The 13885-nt window shown below is 46.3% G+C and overlaps 1 protein-coding gene across 2 annotated transcripts in view; it reads right to left on the bottom strand.

Moving 5' to 3' along the window:
* TENM3 (teneurin transmembrane protein 3) overlaps nt 1-13885 on the bottom strand; it is a 1441545-nt gene that overhangs the window by 1156351 nt on the left and 271309 nt on the right. For both annotated transcript variants that reach the window (XM_078677989.1, XM_078677990.1), the window contains exon 3: nt 1626-1676. The gene's annotated coding sequence lies outside the window, so the exon portion shown is untranslated. The remainder of the gene's footprint in view (nt 1-1625; nt 1677-13885) is intronic.

The raw sequence follows: 13885 nt of genomic DNA, 5'->3' as shown, positions 1-13885 counted from the left end.
GAACAAAACCACTGGTCTGGACCAAGGACTCTTGGAGGGTTCAATCACCCTGTCACTAATCTGGGGCTAAAGACATGATGCATTATCTCCCTGGAGCCAACTGCACCCTTTTTGTGCAGGGCCAGTCCATCGCGAGAGAACAGACAGGCAGGCAACTGAGAACAAAACTGAATTATCCGGGGACTGGTGTGTCCCCGGGAGGAAGGAGGTGGAGTCTGGAACCAGAGTAGGAGAAAAGACGGAAGGATGGGCCTGCTCAGCATCTGTTGTGACGATGGATGAGTGTGAAGACAGAGTTCCTATACCAGAGTGTAGATGTTGAGAAGCTGACACGCCATTTGCCGGAGAGCTCTATGTGGGACAAATGAACAGAGTCGACAGGAGTAGTACCGAAGCTGCATCGTGTCCACTGGCCAAGCACAACTTCTAGCCACTTTCCCCGAGGGACGTAGCTTCGTCAACTGTGGGGATAGCTCATAAATCACGCCGGGGAGTGGGAGGGTAAATGCAAAACGAGAGGCGGAAAAGCGAAAAACCCTTTTTCAAATTCGAGAAAAACCGAAGGGAAAAGAGAGTTATATCTAACCCTACAAATTGAGTAGAACACCTTACACCATGGATACTCAAAGTATGGTCCGTGGGTCGCATGCAGCCCTCCTGACCTTTACATGTGGATTTTAAATAAACAGACAATTCTTTATTATAAAGGTTAAATGAAGGTAAGGAAAGAAAGTAACTAGGTTGTCCAGCACCACTTAACTGTTGGACCATCTTCAATTTTAAAGACATTTTGCAGCAAAAGTGTAAAAACATGATAAGGTCTCTTCAAAATTCAAAAAGTGTATTTCATTAATATGTAGAACCATTTCACCTTAGTATATCAGATATCAGCACATTGAGAAGTATTTTTTTTAAGTGATAGTTTTCAAATATGAATTTAGAAACAATTCAAAAACAGTGCCAATCGTGAACTAAAAGGCAAGTCAGTTGTTATGTGCACTCAGAGTGGCCTGGGTTACTATTATACATGAACAACATTACAGTTCATTAAATCAAACACAGGAGAAGCTTTTGTACAGCATGCATTCTGAAGTCCTGTATTTTGAAGACCTCATATAAATGATAATGAAGAAAACGGAGGGAAAGTGAAATAAATCAATTGCTTAGGATCACACAATTTGGTAAAGTGGGGGAGCTGGAATTGATCCCAGAGTTTCTGGTTTCACATTGTGCAATTCAGCCACAATATGTATATGCTTTGCTTCCCCAATGCCCACCTTACTACCCCCTCCTCCACTGGATCACCACCCTGCTGGCATCAATCCGGCCCTCGGTCACATCACAGACCAAACTTTGTGGAGCTTGGGAAAATGTTTATGAGTACCCATACCTTACACTAAGAGTTTAAAGAAATAGGATTATTGGCTCTTTTTTATTTGCTACTGGGGTCTATGAGAGGGCTAGTTTTTGGTTACCAGAATTTTTTTCTTTGTATCTCAGACAATTCTCTGTCTATAATCAACTTTCTTTATAATGTCACAAGAAACAGAGAAAAAGCTAAAATAGGAATCACTAGACTAACCTCACCCAAAGGAAAAAGAAAATAAATATAACAGGGGACTTACCTGACTTTTCCTTTCTGTCGAAGGTGCCAGTGGATGGAAACTCCAACGGTCCTAAAGAAAGGAAGAAGAGCAAGGAGATTAATTTGGGACATCAAATCAATATCTTAATAAGATCAGTAAATAAAATGTATTTATTTCACTTTAAGAAATTTACTCTGGCATTGTATTTTGTAATCCCTAACTCCGGCATCTTAGAGACTTCCTCTTTGATGCTGTTCCTCACTCTATCAGACAACCTGTAAGACTTGTGCTTAACAGGCATGCTGTCCTCAGTGTCAATGTTGTGGGTGCACCATTGGGTGACTCCAGGTATGAGTAAGAACATGGAGGCAAACTGTCCCAGCAACTGGTGACAGCCCTCCTGTAGCTCTAGGGTCAGAGTAGGGGATGAGATCATACCCTCCACTGCCCCATCCTGCTCTTTGGAGGTTAGGAGGTCGGGGACAGATTCACTCTCCTCTTCCGTCCCTTCATCCATGACCAAGAGCATGGTCATCTCAGACCTCGCAAAATACGGTTTGTGGTGGTTCACGTGCAAAACCCTTAAAGGGTTCCAAGAAGTCAGCATGCCTGCCAGATAGGTGACATTGCTCTTGCGGTCCTTCACATTAAATGGCCCAGACCAGCAGTCTGCTGGGGCCTCACCCACACTTTCTGGCCAGGCTGAAACTCAACAAGAGGGGTATTCTGGTCATACCAGAATTTCATGTCCTCCAGGCTAGCTTCCAGAAAGCGGACTGTCTGGTTCCAGAAGGACAGCACGTAACTGAATACATCCTGGGATGGCTTCCTAGAAGCTTGCTCTCAGCCCTCCTTTACGAAACTGAGAGGTCCTCTAACAGGGTGCCCATACAGAAGCTCAAAATGGCTGGAGCCAACCCCCTTCTGTGGTACCTCCCTGTAGGCGAACAAAAAGGCATGGTAAGAAGACATCCCACTTACACCTCATGGGTTCAGAGAGACCCATAATCATGCCGTTCATGGTACGGTTGAATCTTTCAACCAACCCATTGCTTTGCGGGTGGTAAGGCGCGGTGATCTTGTAGGTAACACCACACCCCTTCCACATGGCCTTCATGTACAGACATGAAATTGGTACCCGGGTCAGATACCACCTACTTGTGGAAACCCACATGAGTAAAGACCCAATAAGTGCCCTGGCCATGGTGGGGCAGTCACTGTCCTCCCCAGATGGATAGCTTCCGGAAATTGGGTGTCATGGTCCCCCAAGACAGGATAAATCTGTTGCCCTGGCTGTCTTGGGATCCAGAGGCCCCAAAATGTCAATGCCCACCCACTCAAAAGGGGTGCTCACAACAGGAAATGGTTGAAGAAGAGGCTTGAACCTCTTTCCAGGCTTGCCACTTGCTTGGCAGGTTGGACAGGTCCTGCAGAATGCATCAGAGGTCTTCCTCATGTAGGGCCAATAAAAGTGAGTGACACGCATGTCAAAAGTCTTGTTCTGCCCCAAAAGACCTGCCAGTGGCGCATCATTAGCCAGTCACAGTAGGAAGGCTCTGAAGAACTTGGGTACCGCCAGAACATGGGCTGCCCCAGGCTTAGAAACTTGAGGCACACTATACAGGAGATCATTCTCCCAATTCATCAGGGGAGACCCAAAGTGTTATCGGATGTCTGGATCTCGGCCTCCTGACGAAGACCCACATGAGTGGAGTTCTTTTTCTGCGCAGAATTCTTCCCTGGTGGGGCCTGCCTCAGGCTCCCAATGGGTCAGCTCAGGCAGGTCCCCCAGTTCAGCCACATCTTTTCCTGTAGGTTCCAACATGTCCCCCTCAGGGTCAGCCTCCTCCCAGACTGTTGGAATCTCAGGAGTGGGTTTTCCTTGCCCCTCCTCTTCCTGGCAGGCACCTGGGCCAGTGTTTCAGACTCCAGGCTCTTCTGAGCACCCTCTCTGGTGGCCATGGACCATGTGGTCATGCACGCCGACTTTGGCAATCCTAATATTTCCAAGTGTGACGGCTCCACCTCTTTCCAGGCGGTATGCTCCAGGTCGACACCTAGCAGACAGTCAACATGCTTGGATGGACTCACAGCTACCCTCATGGAACCGGAGACCTCCCGCTTTCAAAGGGAATCTGATCCACCAAACATTGGCGCTCACAGTTGTCTACTGCTATAACCTGGTGGACAAAATATGGGATTACTTGCACGTCAGAAACTAAATGACAGTGGACCATTGTCATACCGGCTCCTGTGTCTCTCAGAGCCTCCACCCGCCTCCCATTGATAGTTACTCACTGCCTGTACTTCTTAGTGTTATCAGGCATGACGTTTCTCTGGACCATCTCACCCTCACCGACTAACGTCATCTCAGCTGGCTCCCCACCACTAACTGGGGACAACTCCTCCCCAGGTGCTACACTTGCCATCCCCATTGACTGACCACCTACGGGGTGCTGAGCCCGCTTGAGACACTGGTACTCCCTCTGAAGTGCCCTTCCGGATTACAAGCTTTCCTGAAGGGAACCAACTCTTCTTTTCAACAGGGAGTTGGGAAACCTTATACAGGAAACTAGGTTGGGCCACTTTGGAGAACCCTTTACTTTAATCTATGTCCCCCCTCCTCTTTCTGCTGAGGACCCTGCCCACCCATGGCTGAGTAGCCCACATACAACTTCTTTTGGACCCAGGTGCTGAGCCAGCGTTCCGCCTGCTTAGCAAGCTTCCTGCAGTCTGTAAGCTTGCTGTCAATCAAGTGCTGGCACAGCTCTGAAAAACACTGACTAGACATGTGCCCCCATGCAATCAAATTGTACAGCCCCTGATAGCCTGTTACCCCATTGACCTTTACCCAACCATCCAGTGCTCTGCAGTAGAAATCAACCGATTTAACCCAAGTTTGAAAAACAAATCTAGTACTCTCCTTAAACTTTACCCTCTAACTTTCTGAGGTAAGATCATACCTCCTGGTCAGGGATTCTTTCATGCCAGAGTACCTCATCTGGTCTTCTGGAACTAAAGCCAACAAGGTGTCCCTCCCCCTGTGAAGTACTTCCACAGGCCTGCTCCCCAATCTTTCTCAGGGACCCTGTTCATTTTTAACCCTAATTTAGAACTCCTAAATCACTGTTCAGTGTCATCCCCAACAACAAAATAAAAATCATTTACCACATCCTGGGATGCACCTATTCCTCAGACTGCACTGTAGAACTGCTGCCACCATCTGAGGTGGCCTGCTTTTTAGGCCCAACTCCATTTGATGCTCCCTAGCCTATTGCCTGCCCTCCAGCTCCTCTAGGGAAAGACCTCTTGAAGAAACACTGCTGCTTGACCTGGAAGGTGCCTTCCTCCCAGATGGATCCTGGCTCACAAAATCCCCATGCAGGTTCTGCTCCCCCACATTCCTATCATCTGTGTGCTCACCAGCCTCCTTTGCTGCTAACCAGGCCCTTGGTGCCTTTTGCAGCTCTTCCTTTTTAGTGATGTCTCTAATAGGACATCAGAGCTCATAGCAGCACTTTTTGAGCAGAGGTACCATATAGGCACCCAACCTCTCCTGCTCAAACACGAACTCTACAGCTCCCACTGATGGCTCACCAGCCTGAGACATGATTGTGGATCAAACTCAAGAGCTGCAAAGAAGAGAAAATCAAAAACAGTATGTGGTTGCATAATGCTCTGTGATATGGTAGTGTACACCAATCAATGAATGTAAAGTATAAATACAAGTCCTACCCCACCACTGCCACCAATGTTAGAAATTGGGTCTCTAGTCGACAGTGGTCTGCACCCTGTCCAATTAGTGACCCTCACTCTTGTCAGGTTAAGGAAACCACACAACTAAGATAACTCCTGCTCATCCCCTTGGTACCTTTGCATGAGCAGTTGGGCTGATCTCAGAGGCAATTTGTAAAGTATTTGTACACTACACACACACACTCACACAATAACATAGTGAAAACATTACAAAAGGAGTCCACACCAGTTTAGAAACATAGCCAATATGTATCTGACTAAATCAAGACCAAAACAAACATCCAACATACACCAGTCAAAATATCAATTTTAAAAGATTAAGCAAATGTTAGTCAATAGAAATCAATGGATGCCTTTCTTTAGCGAAAAATACCTTAGAAGCATCAAAAATCAAAGACAAGGCAGGGGCGGGCAGTTGAGGTGCCGGAAAAGCAAAGCGATGCGTCTATTCCTTACTACGCAGGGGAGGTGATGCATCGGCTTCTTGCTGGTAGAGGAAGGGATGCTTCTGTTTCTTGCTGGCAGGGAAGGTGATGCGCTGGTTCCTTACTGGCAGAAGAGGTGATGCGTAGGTTCCTTACTGGCAGGGGAGGTGGTGCGTCGTTTTCTGAACACGCAGCCTTTGTTCCTTAGTGCGGTGCGGCATCAATAAAGAATCGGCACCTAAGGATGATGCATTGAAAATCCAGATGAGCATTTTCGATGTGACAGCAGCAAACAGGCACTGCATCGATTCTGCAGCCGCAAAGCAGGTGCTACGTTGGAGTCGGAGCGGGTGTCACGGATGTTGGTGACACGGTGCTCGAAACTCACGCTGCGGACATTTTTCTGTCACGCTGTGATAGCAAGCTGGGTCATGCGGTGAAGGCCATGGTCAATGCATTGAGCAGGAATCACGTTTCAAGGCAGGCAGTGCGATGACCTTTTGCAGCGATGCTTCGATAAAACAGGCGCTCTGAGTAGCTGCATGGATTTTTTTCTTAAGATCACCAGCTTGCACTTTCAAGGGCCCAGAAACGGGATTTGGCCCCACTTAGAAACTCAGAAGAAGAGCCCAGGCCCTGGCAGGGGAAGTCTTTTATGGCCCTGAGACTTCTTAACAGGAGGCAACCTCAACTCAAGCCCTTAGAGAACCTTGGAAGCAGGATACAGAAAGCAAAGTCCACTCCTTTCACTCCCAGAACAGAAGCAGCATGTAGCAGGCCAATGATTCAAAGAAGAAGCAGAGTTGAATTCCTCCTACAGCATCCATCTTTTCTTCCTGGCAGAATGTCTTTAACCCAGAAGTGTTTTAATTTTTGGCTGTAGGAAGACCAATACTTATAACCCTTTCTGCCTTTGAAGAAGGCAACTTCAAAGGAAAGTCTATTTATAGTGCACAAGATCCTGCCTCTCCCTGACCTGGTTCCAGACATACTACAGGGTGGAAGACAGCTCCGTGTGAGGACAGGCACAGTCATATTCAAGTGTAAGGGACAACTCTTCCCACCACACTAGCTCAGTGAGGCCTATCAGCCTGGTGATGGACCATCAGCCTTTGCAAGGCACACCTCAGCTCCCTTTGTGTGACTGATTAGAGTGAATGTACAAGTGCCCAACTGTTAGCCAACCCAGACGTTGATTCTACAAAGGCAGACGCACAGAATGGTTAAGCAAGAAAAAACCCACTTTCTAAAAAAAAAAAGGCATTTTCAAACTCGCAACTTAAAACCAATTTCACCAAAAGACGTATTTTTAAATTGTGAGTTCAGAGACCCCAAACAACAAATTTCTATCTGCTCCCAATGGGAAATAACATTTAAAGGAGATTTCAAGGCAATACCCATGTTACCCTATGGGTGAGATAGGCCTTGTAAAAACAACATTCACAATATTTCACTATTAGGACATGTAAAACATACCAGTACATGTCCTACCTTTAAAATACACTGCACCTTGCCCATGGGGCTACCTTGGGCTTATTTTAGGGGTGACTTACATGTAGAAACAAGGAAGGTTTGGGCCTGGCAGGTGGGTGCATTTCCCTGGTCAAAATGGTAATTTAAAACTGCTCTCATAGATACTGCAGTTGCAGGCCTGAGACATGTTTGCAGGGCTACTCATGTTGGTGGCACAATCAGTGCTGCAGGCCAACTAGCAGCATTTGATTTAGAGGCCCTGGCACCCCTGGTGCACTGGACTAGGGACGTACTAGCAAATCAAATATGCCAATCATGGAAAAATTAATTACCATCACGTTTTGGACAGAAAGCATGTGCACTTTAGCACTGATCACCAATGGTAAAGTGCCCAAAGTCCTAACACCAGCAAAACGAAATTCAGCACAGAATCAAAAACAGGTCAGAAGCAAAAGGTCAGGGGAAACCACACCAAGAGCTGGCAGGTCTAACAGTCTACAGCTGCAAACAACCTCAAAATCTATTTGAAAGACTAATTTGAAACCCCAGTCCGTACCCCTAAAGTCTCACCTATCTCCAGCTTTGCTTGGGGGTGGACCTGGTCAGTAGACTTCCTGATTCAATAGTCTGGCGTCCTCAAGATACAGTGCTTCGAAGTGATCTTGGAAGGCTTAGGCAGGCGTGTCTGTTTCAGAGCGTGTCAGTTTGGACCCAAGATGTTTCATAGCAGGGGCATCGAAACCGGGTAAAAACGTAAAAGCCCCCTTGAAATGGTGCACAAGCCTCTGCAAAGTGAATACTGATGACAAATTCTCCATGGAAGTGTATCAAAGGCGATTGGTGCTGTGGCACTGTAGAGGGGCAGAAATCCGTGCCCTCTGTCACGAGCAGACACTGTAGACTGTGCCCGCTGAAGATATTGCTCAGCATTGTGATCCTGGGTTCTGAGCTCATTAGGTCGGTTTTGTGCGATACGTACAAAGTAGGCAAACAATCCTAAACACCTCAGCATAGTTGCTCTGTCCGTTGACCTTAAATACTAGGGAAATTCGTGTGCTCCGTGAAATAGCACAATAGTAGATAAGACCAAAAGAATTCTGGTTTTCAGAGTATATCTGTATTTTCTGGGCAGTTTTTTGTGCATTAAAGTACTTCTCGTTTACCAAATACCCAGCCTAGACAATGAGTTATTTAGGAACTCTGTGCTTTTTTAAATCATTTTCTGAGTACCTAACCACTTTATCACTTTATTGACCACATCCTGGACTGTTCTGCCTTATTACCCTTGGGCCTCAAGTACCAGAGGGAACTACTTGGAAACTCCATTCAGTGTATCGTAGTACAATGAGCTCAAGACAAAAGTGGAAAATAACCCCAACTGTCACAACTGAAGCCCACTAACCTAAGATCACCCTGGCACGTTCTGAACTAGGTCTCGCAAAGTCTATCATCTTACACTCCCCCCTCGAACGTCACTCAAAACAGATAAACAAATGCATCCATTGTCCTGATCACTTCACACATCTTCCATGGAATCTACAATAAACAGCAGCTAGTTCCAGCAATCTAAGAAATTAGATTGGCTGATGCAATCTTTACATTCCTTATCTGGTAATAATGGCGTTTAAAGAGTTCCTCGTCCTGTACCTGCTAAATAATTAATAAATTTGCGTGGGACTGATGTGGATACCAGTGTTGGGGAGAGGGCAAGAGACTTATGTGGGTCCTTATTGTTCCAAAAAATGTGATTATAAACCATTGTTTTCGTTGCTACTGAAATTGGAAATGCTAATGAAATGTTTTACAAGAAACAATAGTTCAGAAATCAATGGCCATATCTTTTGAAGCACATGACGAATTCAGTGCTAAAGGCAAGCTACCAAGCATGCCAGCGTCAGTGTGTACTGGGTAGGAGAGATGATGGCACGCCGGGAGTTTGGTTCACTTAACATTATGAATTAACTTATCAGCCTGAAAATTCCCAGACAATGATTCACGCGGGAGAGATGTAGCCAAGGCCGTCGACCAAGTACAAACTTTTGATAATAATGACTTTTATAATAATGAGTAATCCTGCCCTGTGCGAATTTAATATATGTGTAGCGGTTCAAACATCTTCTTTTTCTCCACGGACAAAACACCTACCAATTATTAGTCAATGTGCAATTCAGGATCAGACAGCAAACCCAGGTAGCGTGAGTAGAAACCCACAAGGTGTGAATATGCTGAGGATGTGGAAACTTTGCATTTCAGTGGGCAGAGGCTGTAATGCTGCCACTTTGTAATGTCCGACATCACGGTATCTCCTAGTGTGGTAACTATGCTACAATAAGAAAGCATATTTCTTACAACTCATCTGAACAAGAGTTAGTGTCCATTAGACTTTATCAGAGAGAGTTTCTGCCATCTTTAAGGATCCCGAGACAAACTCAAGGATGCAATGATGCTGGGGAGAGGTGGCACCAACTCTAAGGTATAGGACGCTGGGGTGGCTCTGTGGCTATGTTGATGACAGTAGCTGCTGAAGAGCTGGGTTGTGACCCCATTTACAAGACTTGACTGACTGTACTTTGTGATCTTGGACAAACTACTTAATCTCCGTGTTCCTCATTGGCCACATCTGTCAAAAATGGTAGCTCTAAACGTGTCAAATGTGTTTGAAGCCCTCTATAGAGAACTGGACATTTATAGACCAAGCCATTTCAAATCAGGAGAAAAAGCAAGAGATTCGGATATTGATCTGCTCTTCAGACACTGGCTTTGAACCTGCTTGACGAGGAGACAGTGTCTTAGTTCTGTTGTCATTCCTTTCATTCTTGTAACTTAAGGCATCAGGAAGCGATTGTGGTCTCAGTGTTTCAAGTTGAGCTTCTGAGTAATGTCCTTTGACCACGCACGCACACACACACGCACGCACGCACACAGACTGCTGTCAAGCATCCTCCATTGACTGCCCACTCACTTTTTAGTTGTCCACAGAAGACCATTTTACTGAGAAACAAAAATCTTCCTTCAAAAACGGTCATCACTAACAAGAGGTTCTGAAAGCAGTTGGGAGTTGTGCAATCTGGAGAACTGTAAGGGAGTTTTCCGATGACCGGGTCCCCTTTGTTAACCCTGAACTGGGATCGGCCAATGAAACGACTGCATATACTGATTATCTGAAAGGTACAGTGTGCTGCGCAGGGTATGCAATGCAAAGGGGCTCTTGCGTGCTCCTAGATTAGGCAGGCGGCATCTCTAGCGCAATCGGCCAGCCCATGAATGACATTTTGCATGCAGTGATCACAAGTGCTGCTAATACCTCACTCTCGGGGGGGCAGCTATCAGTGGTGAGGTGGCACAGGGTCCAGGGATAGAAGGGCCCATGCTCATACATTTCTTTGACCATAGCAACTGTGGTTTAGCTCTCAGTTTACTCTTTGGCAGTGGCGGCTCCTCAGTTAAGGCGGAGGAGTGTCACCCCACTGCTATTCAGCACTGTAAGAAAAAATAAAATGATACTAACTCATTGGGGCCCATCGGGAGACGGGGAGGGGAAGAACCGACCGGACACAGGTATATAGTGTGTTAAAGGCCGCTTTTATTGGAAACAGGTGCATCCTGAACATACCCCAACCTTGGCCTTTGCCGCACAAAACTAGGCCTAACTAAATATGCACATATCTGTCAATCCCCCCACCCCCACCCCTAAACAGTTCCCCAACAACCTCATAAAACTCCTTATCATTTACACAAACGCCTGGCTCAATGTTTTACTCTCTGCCCTCTGTACACTCCTTCCCTTCCAACCATTAAAGCTCCTTCCTCCTATCCTACCCCCCCATTATACTAGGGAAAAGCGCCAACCCAAAGAAAACCACCCCCGCACCTGCTCCTAGCGACACACTCGGCAACCCTACCACAGAAAGCACCTGAAACCAACAAAAACCCTTACTCTATCCCCCCCAACCCTAGCTAGCGTAAAACAGGGAGGGCGGGTGGGACAAAAAACCCCTTTACCTCCCCGGCTGCTGGGTCACTGTCCCATCAAAATGGTGCCCAGTGACCCAAAATGGCCGTTTTTATCCCCTCCCAGCCCAAAAGAAGCCCAAACCCGCCGACAAGCCCAAACTGCCCAGTCCCTTCCTGTGTCCTCCTATAGGCTTCCCCTCCCCTTCCTCCCGGACCCCCAAAATCCCCGGGGGGGCGAGCCTCCCTCCAGTCGGCCACCCCCCGCAAAGCCCCAATGTTATTATTGTATTTTTTCTTGCTGCAGGCATGGCAGCTTTGGGAAACAGGCATGGCAGCTTTGGGAAGCGGGCGTGGCGAGGCGGGGCGTGGCGTGGCTGCTCAGCTGAAGAAGCAGAGGATGGGAAAAGAGATTTTCACTCCCTACGTGCGCATAAATGTTTGGCCGGCTGTCTCAGGACAGTTAAACATTCATACGCACATAGCATGCTCTCCACCCAGTCAGCACTACAGCCTGGGTGGGGAACATGCCCAGCCCACATTCCCCTTCTGAGCGCCGATCTACGGCAGAAGACAAAGGAATGGAAAGAAAGAAAATGTGAGTGTGAAAAGAAACCGATTAGAGAAAAAGTGACAGAATGGGAGATGGGGATAATCATGAGAGAGAAAGGAGACAAGGATGAGTGTAAGGGGCAGACGAAGAGAAAGAGAAATGTGCCAGAAATAAGGATGTCAAGGAGAGAAGGGAGGGAGGGAAGAGAAATGAGCAAGTGAAAGATAGAAGAGGGGAAGAGAGTGAAACAAAAAATGAGCAGGGCGAAGGAAATTAGAAGAGAAAGGAATGGCGAAAGGGAGGAGAGAAGAAAAAACAGGTCGAAAGAAAAACACAAACTGTACCCCTATTGCTACTGAAGCAGGTACAACCAACACCGTGGTATTGAGAACACTACACCCCAAACATGCATTTTTTAACACTGGCCAAGGTGGGCAGGGGAGGCCTTTCTCCTTGATTGCATTAGGGCCACCACACCCATGGTACGCCACTGCTTACAATTCATTTTTGCAATCCTTCTCAGAGCCAATGCTACATGCAGGACCAGGCCTGGGATTTTTACAGACTTTTAGAAGGTATAGCGTTCTGTTGCTTATCTCAAGTTGGATCGGATTAGCCAGGGGGCAAATATAAATAATAGGGAATAAAAGCTTCATTCACTAATAACTTTGGTGCTGTTTCATGAATCTGTATGGAATTTGTTTTAAGCAAAGTATTCACATTGTAAAGTCAAATGGGTCCCGAGACAAACGCTGCTGCTCGTAGTCGAAAGGGGTTGAGTGCAGGGCATGGCCAAAGGCCATGCTCAGCACATCATAGGCACATGGTAGGTGAAATGTGATGCAAACAAAAATACGTGAAATTCCTTGGAAAAAAATGGTTATGTTCCAGTGAACACAAAACAATAAAAGGTCTTTTTATTGTTTTTTAAGGCGTGCACATGATAACTTGCGAATTTCGCAACTTTTTTTGTTTAGGGTTTTCTGAACCATAACTACATTTTAACATTTTTTCGGTGGTATATAGTTAACTGTGGGGGATCAATGTCTTGCTACACAAGGGAGGATGGATCAAACAATGGGAATGTGGAGGATGGGTTTGCACAGCGCAGGAGACATGACCTGCCTGCTGTGGTCGAAGAGGAAGTGAAGGGGCTCTTGAAGTAGAACCACAGACATCAGACTTTAGCAACCATCATTCAGAACTGTAGAGAGCCTTAGAGTTCCCCGTTGCTTGTAATATTTCTCTTCATTGTGCTTTGCTGTTACCTCCTACTGCAAGTTCCTTTAGCACCTTCACACCAATTGCGCTGACGTGAATATACATCTCGGGGGTTTCTCACACTAACCTCACAAATCTGACCAGTAGTGGGAAACATCAAAGAATGGATGCCAAGAAATTATTTTGAATCCAACCAAAGCGGATACTAGTTACCAACTTTCATACTGAATCCACTGGAATGGATCAGGCCCTTTTTCCTTTGAGGATATCAACCCTCTCAGTGCACACATTTGTATACTGTGGATTACTTTTGACCTAAAAATTGCTACCTCAGACATTTCTTTACCTACCACCTGTTATGACCTATCATGCCAGTCGGGCCCTACCCCCTTCTCCCCTATTACATCAGGACCACTGTAAATTCAAGATTTAATGATGGTTTTTTCTAACACTTTGAGCTAGATATGCCTTCATTTGACATGTGAATTATCCCAAATACAGCTCATTGCTTTTATCGAAGGAACAAAGACCGTGTTTCTGCCTTCCAATTTCTATCGATTACACAGATCTATAACGCTCTCCACCTTGTCCAATGAGTTTCAAGAGATGCATGTACAAATGCATCGCTTGAAGATGTACAAATGTGTGTCTCTGTAGGAACGAGTCTATCTCTTCAGAACAGGTGCACGCACCTGCCTGACCAGCCAGAAGTGGACGTATTGAGGGAGGCAGAGGGAGGGAGGCAGAGGGAGGGATGCAGAGGGAGGGATACAGAGGGAGCACAGAAGACTGAAGGGAATGGAAAAGTGACTGAAAGAGTAAATGTGACCATTAAAACCACAGGGTTGATGACTGTGCTGTAAAAAAGAGGGTTAACAGGTCCCTAGCGTTGCAACAGGAAAAAAAATAGTTTAGGTGGG

Source organism: Lissotriton helveticus, chromosome 2_2, assembly GCF_964261635.1.
Source record: "Lissotriton helveticus chromosome 2_2, aLisHel1.1, whole genome shotgun sequence".
Classification (NCBI taxonomy): domain Eukaryota; kingdom Metazoa; phylum Chordata; class Amphibia; order Caudata; family Salamandridae; genus Lissotriton; species Lissotriton helveticus.
Note: the sequence above shows the minus strand (reverse complement) of the source record. Positions and strands in the feature narration are given on the sequence as shown.